Genomic DNA, 20,029 nt, shown 5'->3' with positions numbered 1-20,029 from the left:
TATCGTTTATCTGTGGCGCCGCTTAGACTGAATGAGCTCATTATTCCCGCTTTGTTGCTGCTGCAGCTGCAGATGTTTCACCCCGAGCGCAGAGGTGCAACGGCCTCGAGGATCATTAGACGTTTTTCAGGATTGTGTTTTGAAACTGTGAGCGTCGCCTCCTAAAACCTGATGTTCGCTGCAGCAGCGAACAGAGCAGACGAGACAAATGTTACACCTATTAGAGTGAAGAGCCTTTAAGAAACAGAGTGACAACTAAAGAGTGTAAGGTTATAATAGTTTTCATAACTTCTGAGCTCTAAACTGAGCAAAGTCTCTTAAATAGGGCAGAATTTAACTGGAGTCTGGTCCACTGAAGACACCCGACGTTTAAGGTTGTACATTTTGCTGGACGTTCTTTATGGAAATGACCACAACACCGGAGTTATCTGTGCATGAATATATTTCATATTCATGTAACTTCACACCGCTGGCAGCGTATAAAAGTTTCATACAGTGCTGATGTCCTAAAGGCAGAACAGTGGGTGGTAAAAAGGTTAAAAACAACCCCTTAAACCACTCCAGTACATTTGGAAGCAGATATGAGTGTTTAAGTATTTATGAACAACTGCAACTCAGCCTGTGCGCGCCGTAAGTGGAGGCTGGCGTCTGAACAGATAATGGATGACGATATTATAAATCCCAGAAGTTTTAAATGTGAAGAAAAATCATCAACTATCTAATCAATCGCAGGCTATTATGATAATTGTGATTCCAGCTTCTTAAACGTTTCTTTCCTGCTCGATCACATTTGAGATTTTTCCCCATTTTTCTGACATTTTATGGACCAAAAAACTCATCAGTTAAACGAAAGATAATCAACCGGTTAATTGGCAATGAAATAATCACTAATTGCAGCCCAAGTATTTGAATAATATAATCAGGATCTTATACTTTCTTAAAAGGGACTGTTAAAATCTACTTGAAAATCGTGCAAAAGCCAAGGGGAGTTCTGAATAACTGTAAATCGTTACATTGCATTAGTAGACACTCAGAAATATCCTTCCATCTGCTTCCATCTGGAGTATAGTGAAATAAAATCAATCTAAATCTGATATATGACAGTATTATTTAATAGTATACAGCGTTTTACTATGCAAATTGATTGGGTGATACACAATTTTACAGAAAACACTGTTGTAGCTCCAACATCATGTTCAGAAGTGCAAATAAGAAATATGCACACATCATACCACATTTAAAGGTGCAATATGTAAGAATTTTAGTTGAAAATGTTGAAAAATATACTAAAACTATCTTCAAAATGTGAATAAAATAGCAGTTTTGACATTGTCAGTGATGTCTACTGAAGTTAGCATGCTAACCAGCTTGTTCCCTGAGCTCCCAGTCGGAACTGTTAGCTGCAGAGCTAACTGAGCTAACTAGTTGGCAGCAGTTAGCGCTGCAAAATGATTTTAAGACTAGAAAATAAGAAATATGCAAAGAAATATGTAACAAATTTAGTTGAAAATGTTCAAAAATTGTCATGAAAATGTGATTTAATAGCAGTTATGACATAATGATGGCACTGGACTATGTTTCAGGGATGTCTAGCGAAACTAACTTAGCACTCCCTGAGCCCCCAGTCTGGACCACTACCTGCACAGCTAACTAAGCTAACTAGCTAAGAGCAGCCACAGCTGGTTATACGCTCCCCCTTTTTGTTTTGTTGATGGCCAATTCTTACATTGTGCACCTTTGAATATACCGTGTTGTTTAGAAAGTCGACCACTTTTTAACAAACTCCTCCGACTCCTGTGGGATTTTCAGCCCCGACGTTTGGATTTCGGGGTGTCCTCTGCCCCCGGGGGCGTCTTGGTAGGTGGTACGACTGAGACTGTGCACCTGCTCATTACTGGTGTCCTGGCTGAATAGCCTGCAGCACTGGAGAGCTGTTTTTTCAGCGCGGCGAGAGGATGCTCACACATATTCACACAGCACACATGATGGAAACATGCGCGCCCACACGGGAACGCACACGATAAACACGCATGCACACAACCTGCCATTGGGCTGCTCACCTATTCATGTCTGCACGTGTGTGTGTGTGTGTGTGTGTGTGTGTGGTCGGCGGCATGCCTGCTGTTTTGTCGGCCTGATCAAAGCAGACACGGTGCAGAGCAGAGGTCTCAGAGGTGAAATTAAAGTCTTGCTGCCTCCGCCGTGTGGAGGGGGGAAAGTGATTACCGTTAAATTAAAAGGTACGACCATAAAAGAGCGCCACGGCCGAACCCTCGCAATTCATCAAAATGATCCCACGGCTCGTCTTTTGCTTATCAAATTGTAAAATATTGTCCATGACACCGGCGTAACAGGGGCGTAATTAACGCACTAAATCAATTCCGAATCAGTCCGCGCTGAGTGGCCCTGCTGGGATGCCGTCATTATCGCAAATTATGGTGGCAGATGCACGGGGCCGAGAGGAATGGGTAAAGCTTCAGCGCCGTCTTCCCCCTCCTCTACAACCAATCCCGTCGCCTCCCACTCTCTCCGACTCGTGTCAACCACGGTGGCGTTTTTCTTCATTCACACCCGTGCCATCTTATTACCAGGTGCAAATAGTTTTATTAGTGAGCGCCCCTTTTTCCTTTAAATTCCTGTCCTGAAGTCGTCCCCCTGCCTGTGGCTGACATGTGGGTTTTAATGACAATCATGTCTTTATCTTCAGAGAGGTAAATCGAGGCGATGACTGTATTAACAGCTTGAATTTCTGTGTTCCTTTTATTTTATGTGCGAGGATGATGAATAGCGAGAGACTCGGCAAGGAATCTCCATTAAAATACAACAGTTTTAGCATCTTAAAGAGGTTATTTACTCCCACACAACTGAAAGCCTTCCATCGCTGAGTGATGTTCGAGTGGAAGCTCAGATCTCGACATACTGTACTTGCGATTGCAATATGATTCACTGTTTGTGGAAATGATCTTTTTGTGCATCACACTTTTCATTTTCACTGAAATAACTATTGAAAGCATGACGATGTGACATTTGTTGAGGTCTGGAGAACAAGCTAGGGCATCGAAAAGTTGCAGTTTCTGTGATTTGGGTACTGGACTTAATGGCCATATTGCAAATTCGAAGTGTGCAGCCCTTGTTTTTGTAATATTTTGACATTTCCACAATATATGTCATATCACGTTACATGTTTATGACCTGGCTGTGATATCGGGAGGTGGAGTGGATGGCTGTGGTGCTACAGGCGACAAGGTTGGCAAACCAGTGACGGCCGTTCAAGACCGGGTTTCAACATTTGTAAGGGTGACACCGCCTGAAACGTCAGGACATCTCTCGCTGTGTTTGTGCCAAGCAAAACAGGTACACTCTAAGAAGTTAAAGGGTTACCTAGAACCACATAGGGATCTTCGCCTTGTCCCAATACAAGAACCCATTTTTGATTCTTCGTAGAACCTCTTCTAAAGGTTCCACCTGTAACCCTTTCAGAGGGTTCTACCTGAAACCCAACACAAGGTGTCAAAAAGTTGAACATGTTGTAAAACTAATTTCCCTTGTTTTCTCTTTTAATCTCTTCAAATTCTTCAAAACAAGGGACACAAAACAATTGGATTTTCTCTGCTTTTTTTTAAGCATTCCCTCTTCACAACATCCAAATCACAAAAGCACGATTTTTTTGAAGCACTGGCCTCTAAACCTTTATCACACCCTTACTTTAAATGCTCAGTCTTATAAAGAAACCATGAAGAAGGCGTCTTTCCAAGATGCAAATGGTTCCTGGTAGAACCTCAGCCCTCGAGGAACTGCAGTTTCCAAGGTCTGAATAATTCAAAATCTTTAAGCTGACGTGTACAAGAAGATCTTAAAGTGCTCTACAAGAAAATACTGTAGAATTTCTGTTGAAAGATGGTAACAACCATCAACTTTTGCAGTTTTACAGTAAATAATTGTTGGTTCAACAGCTTCTTACAATGGAAATGATTGGGGTCATAGTGTTGATGTTGTTTGTATTTCTTGTCTGAAATCCAGGGTCTGAATATATCTCTGTTTTTAACCTAACATGTTCAAGAAGTTCTCAAGAAAAAATGAAGATTTGAACTCTTGAAATTCAAGTCTTTTAATTCAAGATCTGATTCACAGTAGCATGACTTCTCCTTCATCAGGATAGTGTTTTTACAACCTGCCTGCTCTATAATGCATGTCCGCCTCATCTGCTATGGCCACAACATTCAGGTAAATTAGGACGACCAGCAGGAAAACCCAAACAACCTTGTTCTCCCTCCGGCACCACCTGGAGAGTTGGGGCGGACGCTGAGAGTACCAACAACAGCCTCGTACCTCAGCGGGGAAAAGTGAAGCCAAGCCGAGAAATAACCTCTCGCTGCGAAACCAAGATAAATAATTGACTTCCTCTTGTTCCACAACTTCCCGTGAACTTTCTGAAACCCTCTCGTCTCGGCTGCTAACGTATGAACGGTTACATTATGAGACGCTGCACGAATTTCATGTCTGGCTGTGTTCGGCAGCGCTGTGAGATCATATGCCTTTTTGAAGGCAGCGCATCATCGCTGCAGGATATTTTATGCATGCATATTGCATTTTTATGACATTTCTTAAAGATTTTAGACTCGCAATGATTCATGAGGATTTTTTTTTTTGTAATTACACATTCCACACAATATCCAACAGAGGGTGAGTTTCATCAATTCTGTCGAGTCCCGGCGCTGATTAAAGTAGCGTGTTTGCATATGAACTCCAACTTCCACAGTTCGTGCATGCAAAGCATTCAGCACGCGATAGTCTCACACTGTGGCACAGTTTTGTTATTCCCGGGGTATAATGATCGTGGCACAACGTGGAAAGAGGAGGAGGAAGAGTAGCTGGAAATCAGGCCTGCAGAGAGAGAGAGACCGTCGGAGAAAATGATCAGGAATTGTTATGTAGTTTGGTGGAGGATTTTAATCAAAGCAGCCTCGCCTACGTTTTCATTATCTCAAATATTTAGTGCTCCACAAACAGTTCACCTGAAATAACCTTATTCTTGATCTTTTGAGTCATTCAGGACAACAACACACCTGACCAGCAGGAAGTTAGCAGCAGAAAACAGGAAGTACACGGGACGTACACTTACTTAGAGGTGCCATATGTAAGAATTGGTCACCAGAGTAACCACTAACTGCTGCTAACTGTAGATGCTAGTTAGCTCAGTTAGCAGCTAGCAGTTCTGACTGGGAGTGTTAGTGTTTACACCGCTAGCACGGGAGCTTAACAAATTACCATCAGGTGTTGGGATGTGAAGTTTCTCCCAGTGCAGTTACTTTCAGTGTGTGTCGTATCTGTGACACCGAGCCCGCCGTTCAGAGCACAGTGTTTCCCCCCTGCTCCCCCTCTCAGATATTAAAGAAGCATCTTGGCAGCGGATTAATTTCTGTATGTGTGTAAACTGTTTCTCCCTGTGCCTTCTTAGTATCAGCCTCACATAGCCGTCTTTGGGCGAACGCAGCCCTGTATCATGCTGTTCCTGCTGTGCTGAGTGGAAGGAACAGATTGTGTGCCTCGGTGACATTTACACTGTGTATGTGTGAGTCTATGATATGTATGTATATGTATTCATTATGTGACTCTCTGACTGGACTTTTTTTATTCGCTGTACTGGCCAAGAATGTGAATATGAATAGTTCAGCTGTCTGATTTTCCTGCATTCGCACTGCTGGCCTCATTTTTTTTGTGCGTGTACGGCAGCAAAAACAAAAAACTTCAGCCACAGCTTCAGTTTAATCGTCTGACAGCAGTCAATAAGACCCCAAGGTCTCTACTTTCTTCACTTTAACTCAGTGGAAAGAACAAGACAATTTCAAAGAAGTAGTTTATAGATTCTTAGTCTTGCTAGTAGCGCAGCTCTGGGGATGACACAGCCAAAATTTTGGTCCGAACTAAAATATCTTACCACTGGATGACATTTTGATTGCTGTGAAATTGTGCACAGACATTCATGTTTCCCAGAGGATAAAAGCTGAAGACTTTGACGTTCTCCTTTACTTTTCATCCGGCCCCACAAATAAGTCAACATGGATTGCTTTGAGTGAAATGTCTCAATATCTCTTCCCCTGAAATTTTGGCCCAAACATTCACGTACCCCTCAGGATAAGCTGCAATAACCTTGATGTGCCCATGAAACCTCATTTGTAAAGCGAATGTTAGCACGCTAAGCCAACACAGTGAGCATTGTAAACACTATACCTGCTAAACACCAGCGTGTTAGCATCACTATGAGGACACGAGCACAATAATGTTTGCATTTAGCTCAAAGCAGAGCATGGCAGAGCCACCAGCATGGCTGCAGAGTCTTGTTGCTCTTTGTTTTTTTTTTCCCCGACTGGAGCTTACAGGCTAATTGTGTCAGCTCCAAACAATGCAACAGTTTAAGAGACGAGACAAAAGCAGCAAATAACTTCCTGCTGGAAATCGCACCAGACAGCTACACAGAGCTGCTAACACCATCCACAGTTACTCACTAAGTTGGTTGGAGTGTGAACGTTCCTCTCTGCTCCTTCACATTACTTTGTCTCCGCGCTGCAGTTACATTGTCCTGAAATGACTATAATTCTATTAGAGTTACTGTCAAGTGTGTCCTATTTATATTACCTAGTGTATTGTATATATTCTTGAAATATTTATGCAGATCGCAAACGCTCCTCTCTTATACTCCTCAACTTACGCCTCGGGGGTTATTTCCATACTGGCTGAAAACGTATTCGATGCACTTCCACTCTGCTCAGTAATCCACTCTGGGTGGCTGGAACTCACTTTGTACCGCAGTCTGAAAAATAGGCCTCTTTGTTTCAGGAAAACTCTCATGGCAAAGTTAAAAACGTTATTGAACGGATACTATTGCATTTCGAGCGGCTGTATTTTTTTCGCAGGGCCGGGTTTGCTCTCTATCCAGCTGGGATTGCATCCAAAACCTCTAGAGGTGAAGAGAACACGAAGCCGCAGGCTCGTATCGCTCAGATCATAAAAACTTTATTTAGAGAGAAGCCCAAACAAGCCTAGACGAATATCATTTCATATATATTGTTTAATAAGGGACAAGGAAGTAGAAGTAGAAGTTGTTGAAGTAAGTTAGGGCAGGAAACAGAGATGAAGGAGCAGATCAATACTGCCTCGTTTGTACCAAAGTTGTGGAATTTGCATAGATTGTATAAAACATCGACATCAGCCAGAGGTTATTGAGGAGCCACGGTGAAGCTCAGTGTGTCGGCTACGGCTGTCGCCATCTTGGCGCCATCCTACCGCTGCTGTTTCACTGCCAGCTCGTTCAAATGTCCCAAATGTAGATGCTGAGAAGTTACACGTCGTCACGTTTTAGCTGAAAGTCTTTCAGGCTTGTGTATCTTCATCCATCGAGATCCCCCCTCACCCCTAGGAGCAGGACTTAGAGCTTTGGGACAGCCTGCAAGATGGCAGAAGAGTCTGGGGATGAACTCATTGTTTCCTTTGTCAAACTCAAACACTTTTTTTTCAAGTATCTAACCTGATTGTCCGGTTAGTCTCATTCCCAATTCCTCAGATACTGAGGATTTGAGATGGCGGCCGGACCTACAATCCCAAAGCGTCAGTATTGTTAAGAATGAGACTCAAAAATCAACTTTCTTACAGAGTTTTCTGACTGCACAGACCCACTGTGTTGTTTTCATATCACCTTTTGTGTTTCTGCAACTTTCACAAGAACCTTTCAGAGGGTTGTTGTTAGTTTAAATTGGGTCATTTAAGGTATCTTTCACCCAAACAGAGGGATGGAGGAGAAGAGATTGTACAAAGGTATGATCACATTAGCTTTCCTTTCAATAAAGCTGCTCCATAGTCAGCCCTGGCAAAGGATGCGATGGAGAGAGATCACAAATTGTATACAGCCTGTGTGAGCAACGCTGCAGATCTGCAGTCTGGTAGCGTAGCGTTGAGACAGAGCAGCAAACTCTCAGCAACCTCTAACCTGGGCGTCTGCAACAACACTGAAAACACATCCCTGATTGTGTCCATTGTGTGGGGTCCAACAGAAGTTAATGGAGAACAGAGTGAATATTATTAAGAGTTGAGTGTGATTCGACTACTTCAAGATATACTTCCATCCAACTGGGACTATTTAGATTAGCTTTAAGAGGAAATATGCTTCAGGCTACCGTTGAGAAGAACTTTACCCCCTGCAGAGAAGAAAATCTACTTTTAAATCTACATATGTATCTTTGAAAAACAACTTCTATCTTTTTCATTCATCTAGGTAGAACGTTAGGCCTCAATCATGTTCAATTGAGAAGTCTTGTGTTGTATTTGACATCTGTCAGGTGTGCGTTATTTCTGGTTTCATTACGCAGTCAAATTGATTTATATTGCCAACCCACTCCTTCTAAAAAAACACATGCGTCTTGGCACGTGCACGCATGGACGCACCTGCAACAAGCACCTGTGCACACAAACATACACACACACGCTTTGTGTTGCCACAAATCAGGACATCCATCTCCGATTAGGACAATTTGATTCCAGAGTAATGAAGTAGTTTGGCGCTGAAACGTGGCGTGCCTCACAACCGCTGATGATGCGACTGGCATCGTTCTCCCCAGAGGCAAAATGGCCGACAAATACCCTCCCAATACAAACACACACACACCCACACACACACTTTATAAAGAGACAAGACAGATCGAATCTGACACGGCTGTAATCAGTCCCACAGCTGCCTGGTTACCTGGCCTGAATATATTTGTGGTTTATAAATTCTACAGTTGGGCGTCTGCGAGAAGGAAAAGTAGTGTTTGTTTGTGAGAACATGGCGGGGGATTGTAGCATATGGGAATGTTTTTAATTAGAAAGGTTGACTCGGTGAAGAGAAAGGGAGGTCGTCGCAAGAGTTCCCGGTTGGTTTATTGGTTCCTCTTAAAACAAAATGTTTTCAAGGACATTTAGGTTCCTAAGAGGATTCAAATTAGACTTTTTTTTGCATATTCATAATGAAGTCTGCGCGCTCTCACATCTCAGCAATTAACTTTGTGAGCACAACCAATAAAACTGATGGCCAGAGCTACAAAAACAAAAAAACCAAGAGATGTGGTAAACTGTTCGTTTGATGAGGAAGCCAAGTTCCCTTTTGGGAAAACTCAAAATTATACCAACACCAGTTGATGCACGTCCAAAGATAAGTAAGACTGATTTAATGAGGCGCAAATGTGCTTTATAAACAGTAAATTGATGCACAGAGCCGCCATGTCAGATTTTGAGGTCAGTGCGTCTGACTTTACGAGTCGCACATCTGACGTCCAGGGGTGTTCGAGTCCAAACTGCCGACTTAAGTCCGACTTTCCTTACGCATCTTAATGCTAGCACTGCTACATGCTATAGCCTACAATCATCCTCCTGCTCTCGTTCAGGTAAACTATTATCCACTCTCTTATAAACCACCACGACTGATCATAATGCATGTACTGTAAAAAGAGAGGATAGGTTCAGTTTTGTGGGAAGAAGAATATCATAGTCGGTATGAATGTATGATTGTGCACGTAGGAGGGCTTTGTGCGACTGCCGTGTGAGAGACAGTATGATTTATGTCCTCGACGACCTCTCCTAACACAATCATCACCTGTAACTTCTATTTTGTTTCCCGCACATTCACAACCTTCCACTCTGGAAAATTCACATATTTTTGTCTTCTTCCCCCATTGACATAAATGGATTATCCAAGCAAAGTCTTGCATTGTCTACCCATAACTGTGTCCTACCTCTGCACCGGGCCCAATCATCAATCACTTGGAAGGGCCGGTAAGCACCTTTTCTTCCCCCAGAGGAGCGAGCTGACATTGGGCTTCGGAGGCCACTCGGCTGCCTCCTCCTCCTCTCCCCGGACTCATCGGGGGGCCCCCCCGTGCTGCAGATTAGCCCCTCCTCTTAGAAATCCTGCCAGTTTTCAAAATCCCTGTCCTAAACCGAGATGACCATGAATAATGAGGGACTTAAATATGAGATACAGGAGCTAGGTGCAGGAGGAGATAACATGCTTCTCACTTTTTTTTCCTCCTCCATAGCTACTGTCAAGCAGGCAGAAGCCAGCCTGTGGCTGACGTGCACTAGCTTTGTCACATAACTGCATTATGTAGGGTCCCCAAAGGCTACAGCATAATGCGATACGCCACGCGACTGTTGCCGGGTTGCTACAACAGCCTCGCCTCATGAGTTATGTATTAGTGTTTTCACTGCGGCTTAAGGATCAGATACTGTACTGCACTGCCGCTGTTTTAGCTTCGCCTGCTAATGTGCTGCAAACTTTCCCCTTTGGTAATTTTAATTTCCGAGTGGGGGGCTTTACTGTAAATGTGTCTTGACAACACAGACGCCTCACGGACGCCGCTCATGAAACGGGCTCATATGAGATTGTCGGGCTGTCTGAGACGATAAATATCAGCGCCGAGAGCCAGTAGCACAGCTGCTGCTGGGGGCACACCCCTGGATCTCAACACACACACACACACACACACACACACACAAACAGACACACACAACCACAGCGCTGTGTCATCCCAAAGTCATTGTCAACACTGGCTGGCAGTGTTGAAACTGAAACATGTCAGTGTGAGTATCTAACTCTGAAAACTTGCCCTTCAATAAGTCCAGTGGCAACTTTGGTAACTGTGATCCAGCATGGAAAACTCTGTATTTCTTCATGGACTCCATTGGATATATCAATCAATATCTGGAATTAAGTTTTAAATGTTAATAAATTAAGGAAAACGCACTTTAATTTACCACCTTTTGCACCACTTATCAAACGTGGTCTCCTCTCTGCTTCCTCGCTATCTAAGAGTGAGCTGTTGACTTATTTAAAGCAGCTACGAGAAGCTTTTTCTTGTGTTGATTCTGGCGCCCCCTGTGGACAAAAGCAGTATGAGTTTAGTATAAGTTTACTTTTACTTGTACTTTAAATACTTAAGTCCATTTACTATTTATTTACTATTAGCTATGTTTGTGTAAAACATTAAAAAATACACTCAGATTGTCAGCAGAAAGTGAAAAGATGCAAGTTTTGATGTTGCATGCTAACGAGCTAGCCAATTTGAACCAGAAGAGACGATAGTCGGATAGTAAACAACGCCAACACTCCTCCGGTGCTCTATACTCCCAGTTTGGGCAACTGCTAACACGGCCGCTAACTGCATGATTAAGTGAGCTTATTAGCTAACGGCAGCTACAGTTAGCAGCAGTTAGCGTTTACCCTGGTAACACGCTGCCCCCTGTTTGTTTGGAGTATGAATTTGACCGGCAGCCAATTCTTTAATGTTGCACCTTTAATATCAGATACTTGACTTTTACTCAAGTTTTATTTGGATGAGTGACTTTAACCATTTTTACTTCAACTCAAGTATGACTTTAGACACTCAAGAACACAAGTGTTGTGATAAAATCTACTTATTCCCTAATGTGCCAGTGAAGAAGCTAAACCACCTTGAAGGGGAGTGGATTTCAAGTCTCTCTGTGCCGGCGCCAGCGACATGAAAAGTGGTGCGTGGGTTCAAAACCCCCTCCATGTTTGATGTTCCTTCCATTTGAAGTGAAACAGAGAAAAAGCCCCACCCTCCTCTCCACCTGCGCACCCTCCACCCTGTTGATTCATCTCACAGGAGTACCTCAGGGCAACATCGACGAACTTGAGACGTTTCTCACGAGTCCTCTAGGACAAAGAAACCCTCCCTAACCCCTGCACAAATACCTGTACTGAATGACTCAGTCATTTTCACGGTGACATTTCCATGCAGCTGGATTTTCATTTATTCCAAAGTCAATGGCCCTCCTCTCAAAGGCCTCCATTTTTTTTTTTTTAAACAGGATTTCTCCAAATCTTGAATGTCACACCCGAGTGCTCTCAGCATACTTAGCAGCCAAACAGTCGGGCGAGGGTGAAGGAGTGCATACTTCTCTTATAGAGCTCATTGAAGCGAATTGGTAAACAGGTCCCTGCCCGCCCATTGACTTTGCCGCCGCGTGGAGGAGTCAGATTGCGCCGGCGCCGCGGTCGGATCAAACTGTGGAGAGTCGGCGGTCTTGCCGCTGACATGCGCCGCTGCACTCTCCTTGACTCGCTGGCAGAGTGCTCCATATGTATGGAAATGAGCCGTAATCACCATAATATGTGTCCCATCTCTTGTATTTTATAATGGTGCCATTATACTTTTTTCCCCTGCATGATGCCTTTTTCCTCCTTCCTCCTCTCCTTCCCCCTCCTCCTCCTCCACCTTCAGCGAATCCTCCTCACGTCTATCGCTCCTTCTCATGCCATCCACCTCATTTACACTCTCACTCATCCAGATGACAGGAACAGGTGCACTATTAATTATGCTTTGAAATATATCTCCTCTGTGCTCCACTTCCCTTCTCCCTTATCGTTGTGGGCTTTCTGCAAAACGCCTGAGCACCTCCTAACCCTAAACTTCTCCCTCTCTTTGTTCTTCCAGATTGTTGTTTATTCTTTCACGTTGACTTTCCGTATCTCCCTCTTCAGTCTAATTTTCAGTTCCTACTATTTTTATCCCTTCTTTTAGTGGAGACGAAAACTTAATTGTGTAATTATCTGGAGGTATCGGCTTGTTTTCACATGATCGTGTCCTAACTATCTCATTATCTCAAGACAGCAGCTCAGTTTGTAGTGCTCATGTTCGCCGTCCCGAGATAACAGTCGCATTACATCGTTATCTCAAGGTATCAAACATTGTTTTCCCACGAGCCGCGACTTAAATATCTCATTATTTTGAGATAACAAAGCCGTGGCGTATTTTTTTGGTGGGGGGGGGAGATCCAGCTGCTTCGCCCCGCCGACGTTGTTTGAGAGTCTATCCAAATCGGCTTAGTCTGATGAAAGCGGCACCGTCAGAGGGAAAGACCAGGGTAGATTAAATTTGAGGGAATAAATAAGAGAATTAACCCCATGGTGGAAATAAAGCCACTTGGACAGGGGCTTCAGTAGCAAAGGAAAACGACAGATCTCAACGTAACGAGAGCTTCAGGAGACGATATTGAGACATCAGTGTCAGGTTCTGTGCTTCAGTGCTTCTTGTCAGAGATCCTCCAAGTCTCTGAAAAGATGTCACCTCATTTTTGGTGGTGGTAAATCTTCTTCCTTCAGGTTTTTCCCTTTATTTTGTCACTCAGACGTTTCCATTTTCTGCTGCTTTATCCTCCCGCTTCGACAAATATAACGATCATTTCATTGGCAGCTGTGCGGCGGCTTTTCAAATCGCACAAGAAAACCTACGATAAGTTTATAAAAGAAGCTGTCAAAGACGATCCTCCATCATATTTCAGAAAAGTTGTGAGCAGATTTCACCTCTGAGCTTGTTAAGATGCTTTTATTTAAATGACTGTTCGAGGCCAAAGGAGATCAAATGCTCCGATTTTTCACCTCGAAAGCAAAGAGTCAAAAAAAAAAAAAGAAATCAATGAAAATTTCTGCAGCAGAAGTTTGATTTTCTTCTGTCCGGCCTCATTTATCATCTCACGACCCCTCCGATCTCGCTTCTGAACTCGTAGAGAAGTCTTGACTGTGAGGTTAGGAGCCGCTAGATTAAACTATTCAACAGTAAAGTGCATAAAGTCGTTTGAATGAGCACCTTCTTGTAGAGCTACAACGGCAGACTGCTGCTCACACATTGAGGTGTCAGTAATGATGACTCCTGCCTTCACTACGGAGGATCAACACTGCCGTGATCAAAGAAAAATCAATAAATGACTCAGTAAATACATTAATATGACATGAAATGCATCAAGTTAAAAATAAATGGAGGCATTTTTTTAAAAAATGTGACATAAATTGATATTTCTGTTTTTATTGCTTCTGAACATGATTACTTTTTTATTAATATCCCTATTTATTTACTTTCTGATTAAACATTTTATTTGATAAATTATTATTTTTATTGCATGTTTCTGTTATTTATGTATTTATTTATGTCTGATTTCCCTTTAACGTTTTCCGAAATCAATTTTCCTTTCCTTTCCTTTTTTTCTTTCTTTTATTTGTATGCATTTCAGCTTCATTATGCAAATGTGGGGGCTGAATAATATAGAAATAAATATGTCAATAAAATAATTGATTTTAAAAAAGAACACTTGCTAATAAATAACTAAAATAGAAAATGAAATGTGAAAGTAAATAAATAAGGAAATTAATACAGAGTTTATTAAATACCGAAGCAAATTAAAACAGAAATATCAAACAATGTCACATTTTCTAAATTAATTAATGCCTACATTTATTTTTAATATTATTTTGGGTGCATTAAATCACATATTAATGTATTTGGGTCCTTTATGTAATTCTTTATTTATTTTTGATATTGGCATGTTTAGTCCTCCATACTCCACTACTGTTAAAAAACGAGAAAATTGTGTAATAAACATTAATTTACTGTTATCTATATCGCTAATTAGTGCTAAAAATGTGTGTGCAACATTGGCAGCTCTTGACTTCCATCCACATTCACGTTTTTAGACTCTCATTACAGTCAATAGTTTGAGTTTCATGGCGTCACAGATCCTGACGTCGTCATTCCTTGTTCATCAAGGTCGACACACTTATTGGGACATAAAGTTTAAAATGATCCATTTCCTCTTAAACTGACCGCATTAAAGGCGATTAACCCAGTTCAGTAGCACACGGCTGCAGATGGAGAGTGTGTACTGTTTTTAATTCAAATCTCTCTTAATTCTTCCTGTTAAATTCTCTAATGCAGCGTTTTTCTCTAAATCTGGGGTGAAGCCCGGGGGCGATTCTTGGGAAGACTGAACCTGAAGGAGTTTGTATGCAAATCTACAGGCTGCGTTGCCAAGGTTTCCTGAGCATCTGCAAAGTAAGTTGAATGAAGAAATTACCGAGGAAGACACTGGCTATTAGCCTAAAAACATCATGCAGTTTGGTTAAATTAGCTCACATAAGTGTGTGGTAAGTTAAAACTGGCTTTATTTATTCATCTTTAATCCGGCTTTAGGATTCACCTCTTTGTGCCTCCCCTTCTCACCAACTGTTGCCGAATTATAACACAAAAACAGTGGAGTTGCTGCGCGCGCCAGCGAAAGCAGGTCTCGATTCATTAACTGATAAAACTGTTTACTTTGCGAGGCGATTGTTTGCTTATTTCAACGCTGGCTTGAATACAAATAGTCCTCCTTTCCAAATCAGTTTTTACTGCGTGGTGCGTGAAAACATTTCCACATATCTGGAGGGGGGTTACAGGTGCCCGAGCGCAGCCTCGTGTATCGAGCAGTTTCTGTTTCCAAGACAGCACAGCCGCCTTGTATCTTGATTATGTTGTGCGGAGTAAATAAAGCACTTTTGGCTCCCCTGCCTTGGCCTCGGCGCAGTGCATCCCAGAGATGCAAAGAGCAATTTACCCACATGTGAAATTCACATTTCGCCCAGAGGTAAGACCGAAAGAAGAGAGGAAACGAGCCTGTCGGGGCCGCACAGGATTCTGTTTGACTGAGCGCTCCACACTGGGCCACTAATTGCCTGCGATTGATGGAGAAAAGCGCTTGAGGAAACGTTAAACTTGCAATGCATCGTGGGTAGTTGACCTATGCCGACTAAGTCTTGTCTGTGCCTCGTGGCTGTGTTTTTTCTTTCTCTGCGTGGGTGGGTGGTTTGTGGGGGGGTTATCGGCACATCTGAGGCCTGTGTGTGTGTTGTGATGGCGTGAATGTGTGAAACAGGAGAAGAAGAAGAAGAAAAAAAAAACCCCTTTGTGGCAAAAACACTCCATCAGAGTCGAGCTGCAATCAAAAGATTCAGGCAAAAAAATAAATAATAATAATGATCTGGACTTGTGCCAGACTGAAAGATTTCAGCGCTTTGTCTCTCTGCTTTAATCGCTCGGCTCTGATGTCACGAGCCGAGGTTCATTTTCAGGGAGGGCGAAGGAATCGCGTGTCTGAGGTGTTCGTGCACCTTGTTGCTACAAATTAGCCCTCCCACTCACCTTGTTAAGTGTGTGTGTGTGTGTTTTTTTGAGGGAACATACAAGAGAAAAAACATCTCTGCCCACCGTCCACCTTGTTAAGTCTGAGCACATCACCCACCAGGCAGCGGTGGGCAGCTTCTTCTGCCGAGTAGCATCCTTCATCTTTCCGTGTTTGTGTTGCTGAGGCTGAGCGCGGCTGATGCGGCGGGAGGGGAAATGCAGGTGCTTGTGTTTACTTCCCTCCGGACCTCCCTCCTCCTTGTCTCTCCCCGCTTCCTCTCTCCTCCGGCGGCGCAGAGCAGAAGAAGAAGAAGAAGCTCGGATAAATATTGATCGGGAAAGCTTTTCAGAAAAAGGAAGAAGAAAAAAAAAACAATTTATGGCGACGGAAGGAAATTAAATAGTGTCAAAGCGAAAGAAAATGACGGAGAAAGGGCAGAGTAATCCTTTAATTTAATTAGGTAAATTACAACAAAAAAAACCCTGTCTAAGTCTGTTTTTTTCTTTCTTCAACCCGCTCTCTCCCTCTTCGCTCTCCCTTGCTCCCGCTGGAAGGCTTTCCTGTGGTTGCTAAGCAACAGGGAAACAGTTTTTCTTTGGTTTTCGCCGGCGGGTCCCGGAGGCTGGCGGAGAGAAGGGGGCACAGTGGAAGCACTGTGGAGTCTGCCAGCATCCGAGTGCATGCCTACAGCTGGGGTCGCTCCCCTGTCCCCCCCCCCGCCCCCACCCCTCGTTCCCAGTCACAGCGCCCCCGGGAGGCACCCCGGGGTTACGGCAGAGGGCTCGACGTCAGCGGCTGCGAGCTCGGCTTCCCGGCGGGGTCACGGCGGGGTCACGAGTGATGAAACGGCACGACTTCCGACCACGGGGCCCGGATCAACAAGCCCCCCCGGAGACGAAAGCCTTTTTTTTTTTTTGCTCTTTCGATGCCGAGTCACAAGTTGCACCGAGTTGCATGAAGTTGCGCAACTTGCTAACTCTCGAACAAACATGACAGAAAATGATTTCACCGAGGGGATTTTGACAGGCAGTGAAGTACCTCACAATAGAAATCCCTTTTACAATAAGTATGCTAATCAAAGCCTCCACTGAAACGGATTCTATTTCTCTTTTATTATGTTGTTCTTTCTCTTCAGGTGATTGACACATTGTAATCTCACTAATAAGCACCTCCACTGTCTGTTTCATTCCCATTGTGTTAGTGTTACAATAGGCCAACTTGGCAGGTGCGCGTTTGCCGAGCTCTCGATATAGAAGCGAGTCTCGGTTACCTGGTATTATCCTGAAACGCAGGCACTCCGCATGCTGTGCCCCGACTGTCAGTCTCCACTAGCGTCTCCCAGGGGTCAGCAGCCAATCAAACCTCACATTACTCATTTCCTCCCACTCTCTGAACCAATCATCTGGCCTGTCTCTGGTCATTAGGTTGTCTCTGAAGCTGCCCGTTCGCTTCACAGCTACTGTGCCCGGTTACTGGAGATTTAAAATTCCCTTAAATGAGAAGTTATTATTTAATGATCGCTGAGAGTTTGAAGGCACGTCAGTGTTACTCGGTGCTGCTTTGAGCTCATATAAAAGACTTGAATATAACTAAATAACGGAAATGTGAAAGCAAGCTCCATTTTGTACACTGGTGGGAAGCCGGTGAGGGATCATATACTTGTTGCTGCACTAGTGACTCCTTGTGGTATGTGTCGGCACCTGTATATAGGAAGTTGGAAGCTATGGGAAGATAAACATGCAAGTTTAAGACATGTTCACATAAAATCTGCCAATATTATGTGTCTGAACAACGGCTGTTGCTAACAAGTGGCAAGCTATCCAAACTCTAACTTTAGAAACTTGTAGATTGATTAATTTATAGTTAAGTGTGTATAGTGGTGGTATCATTGAAGATATGCGACACCACTGTACTTCATTTATATGTATTTTTGAAGCATTTTGATGCACATAATGTGTGTTATCTTCTGCAATAATCCAAAACCTAGCTGAAAATCCCCATAGGCTTTTTGCTTAGGAAACCAAGGTGATGCTAACTTCCGGGTTAGCCAACAAAAATACGTCATACACCCCTGCAGCGGTCTGCTTTAACCATCCTGATGTAAATGTCAACTGTACTTTATCATCTATAGTTGTTAGCCAAAAGCATTAGCAAATCTAAGTACTTTTAGCTAAAACACAGTACATATTCAGTATTTATATTTAGAACAAGTCTAGCTGTGTGTTTAGCTGTTTGCTGCGTTAGCTTTATTAGCTCTGTTAGCTGTTATCTCCCTTAGCAAAGAACGGGACTAACAGCTAACTAGCTAACTTGCTCTCCTCCTTGCAACTACTGTATAGTATCAGCATGATAATATCTCCGTTGTAGATATTATTAATTGTACTATGTACATACAAAATCCATCACTAGGACAACAGGATGCCGTTAGTCCAGCCCTGTTGTACACCACGTTGGCGACACCTATGATTGACCATGAAAACAAGCAGTTAACAAAGAGTACGCCGCAGTTTGGATGAATTTAAGAAAGAAGATATCAGTGTATCAAAAAAGAAAACAAAAAGCTACAGGAATACAATCTCTGCCTGCTAACAATGCCTCCATTGTACAGGCTGGTGTTAAAGCTTGTAAGCAGATCTGTGTCCTTTTTTTTCCCATCTCCTCTTTTAAATGTAGTGTTCTAATTAGGCTTGTCAGTGGTGGTCGGTAAAATGTGTTAGCGTGGCATTTAACAGCTGTTGTATGTGTGTTTGCGAGTTTTCCTGTGTGTGTATAAGTAAGCTCGGGCTGCTGTTTGAGTGACTCGGATGAATATTGCATGGCCACGGAGACGGAGCTGTCGCAGCGAGGGAATGAGCTGCGTTTCAGACGACACACGCTTACAGTACGTGCACGTGCACATTTGATTGTCCGGGAATGACGTGATATATATGCCAACTTGATTAATATGGCAGTCTACAGAAGGTTTTCTCAGCTATCTTCTCCAGGGTTATTATCTGTTTATGGGACTTTTAACCCTCAAGCTTTTGATTTTTCCCACATTTTTCTGGAGAATTATGATAAAAATATCAAAAATGTAAAGTGCTCGCCTTGGCCTTATTCTTCTGCCTCGTTCTGCAGAATTAATTTGCCTCATCAAGTGCATAACACAGAGGTAATCAGCCTGATTTTTAGTGACTTTTGAGAAGGTCAATTGATGCACAATGAGGCAGATAGTTAAGGTATGTCGTGCTCTTCAGCAAGGCACTTAGCACTCGTATTATATGTGACTGAGTCAGGTCTTTTCTGCCAAGGCCAAATTATTGTTCTCTGTTTTAGTTTCAGGTCTCTGAGGCATTTAATCACACCTGACTGAGAGTTTCCATCGATGCCTGCAACATGAGGAATACAAAATCAAGTTAATCAAATACAATTACTGTATTTGGATTCGAAATGATTGCTTTCAAAGGTGCGATCGTTTATCTGTGCTACAAATTGCTAGTATCGCGGCGTCCCGAGCTTTAAAGAGCAGCTGAGAGACGATAATTAGATGAGAGGTGTAATCAGTCTGCAATCGAGTTGGCATTTTAATCATTTTGGACTGTATGTCCAAAGTTTTCATGAGCTTGACATTTGAAAATGCAAATAACATGCTCGGTGCACAGAAAACGAGAGGAATGCATTAAGTGTGTCCCATGAGTCAGACATGGCAAAAAAAAAAAGAGGCGAGTTTGAGGAGAAGAAATACCACTCTTTGGATTACTGAATTAAAGATGTAAATTTTAACATTTCTGCAAGAAAATGTCTAAAAAGGACCTCAAACTTTGTTTTATATTTTGTTAAGTTTTGTACTTCCATCCATCAAAAGTTTCAGACAATGTTCAAACCAAGAGAAATCTGTTATTTTATTCAAGGTAATGGTGCATTTCATTTGGTCATGTCGCTCAATAACTCCTGGATATACGCCTGAAGATACGTCAGAGAGGGAGGAAGGAAGTCTGTAGACGTGATGAAACATAAACATAAGACTATAATACTTTACGTCGTCTGTGAATCTGAGTCAGAG

The 20,029-nt window shown here is 42.8% G+C and overlaps 1 protein-coding gene across 6 annotated transcripts in view; it reads left to right on the top strand.

Annotated features, from left to right (window-relative positions):
* LOC311253432 (receptor tyrosine-protein kinase erbB-4-like) overlaps nucleotides 1–20,029 on the top strand; it is a 305,493-nt gene that overhangs the window by 157,776 nt on the left and 127,688 nt on the right. The window lies entirely within an intron of this gene.

Source organism: Pagrus pagrus (genome assembly GCF_965226575.1).
Source record: "Pagrus pagrus genome assembly, chromosome: 24".
Taxonomy (NCBI): Eukaryota; Metazoa; Chordata; class Actinopteri; order Spariformes; family Sparidae; genus Pagrus; species Pagrus pagrus.
This window is presented reverse-complemented; position numbering and strand designations above follow the sequence as displayed.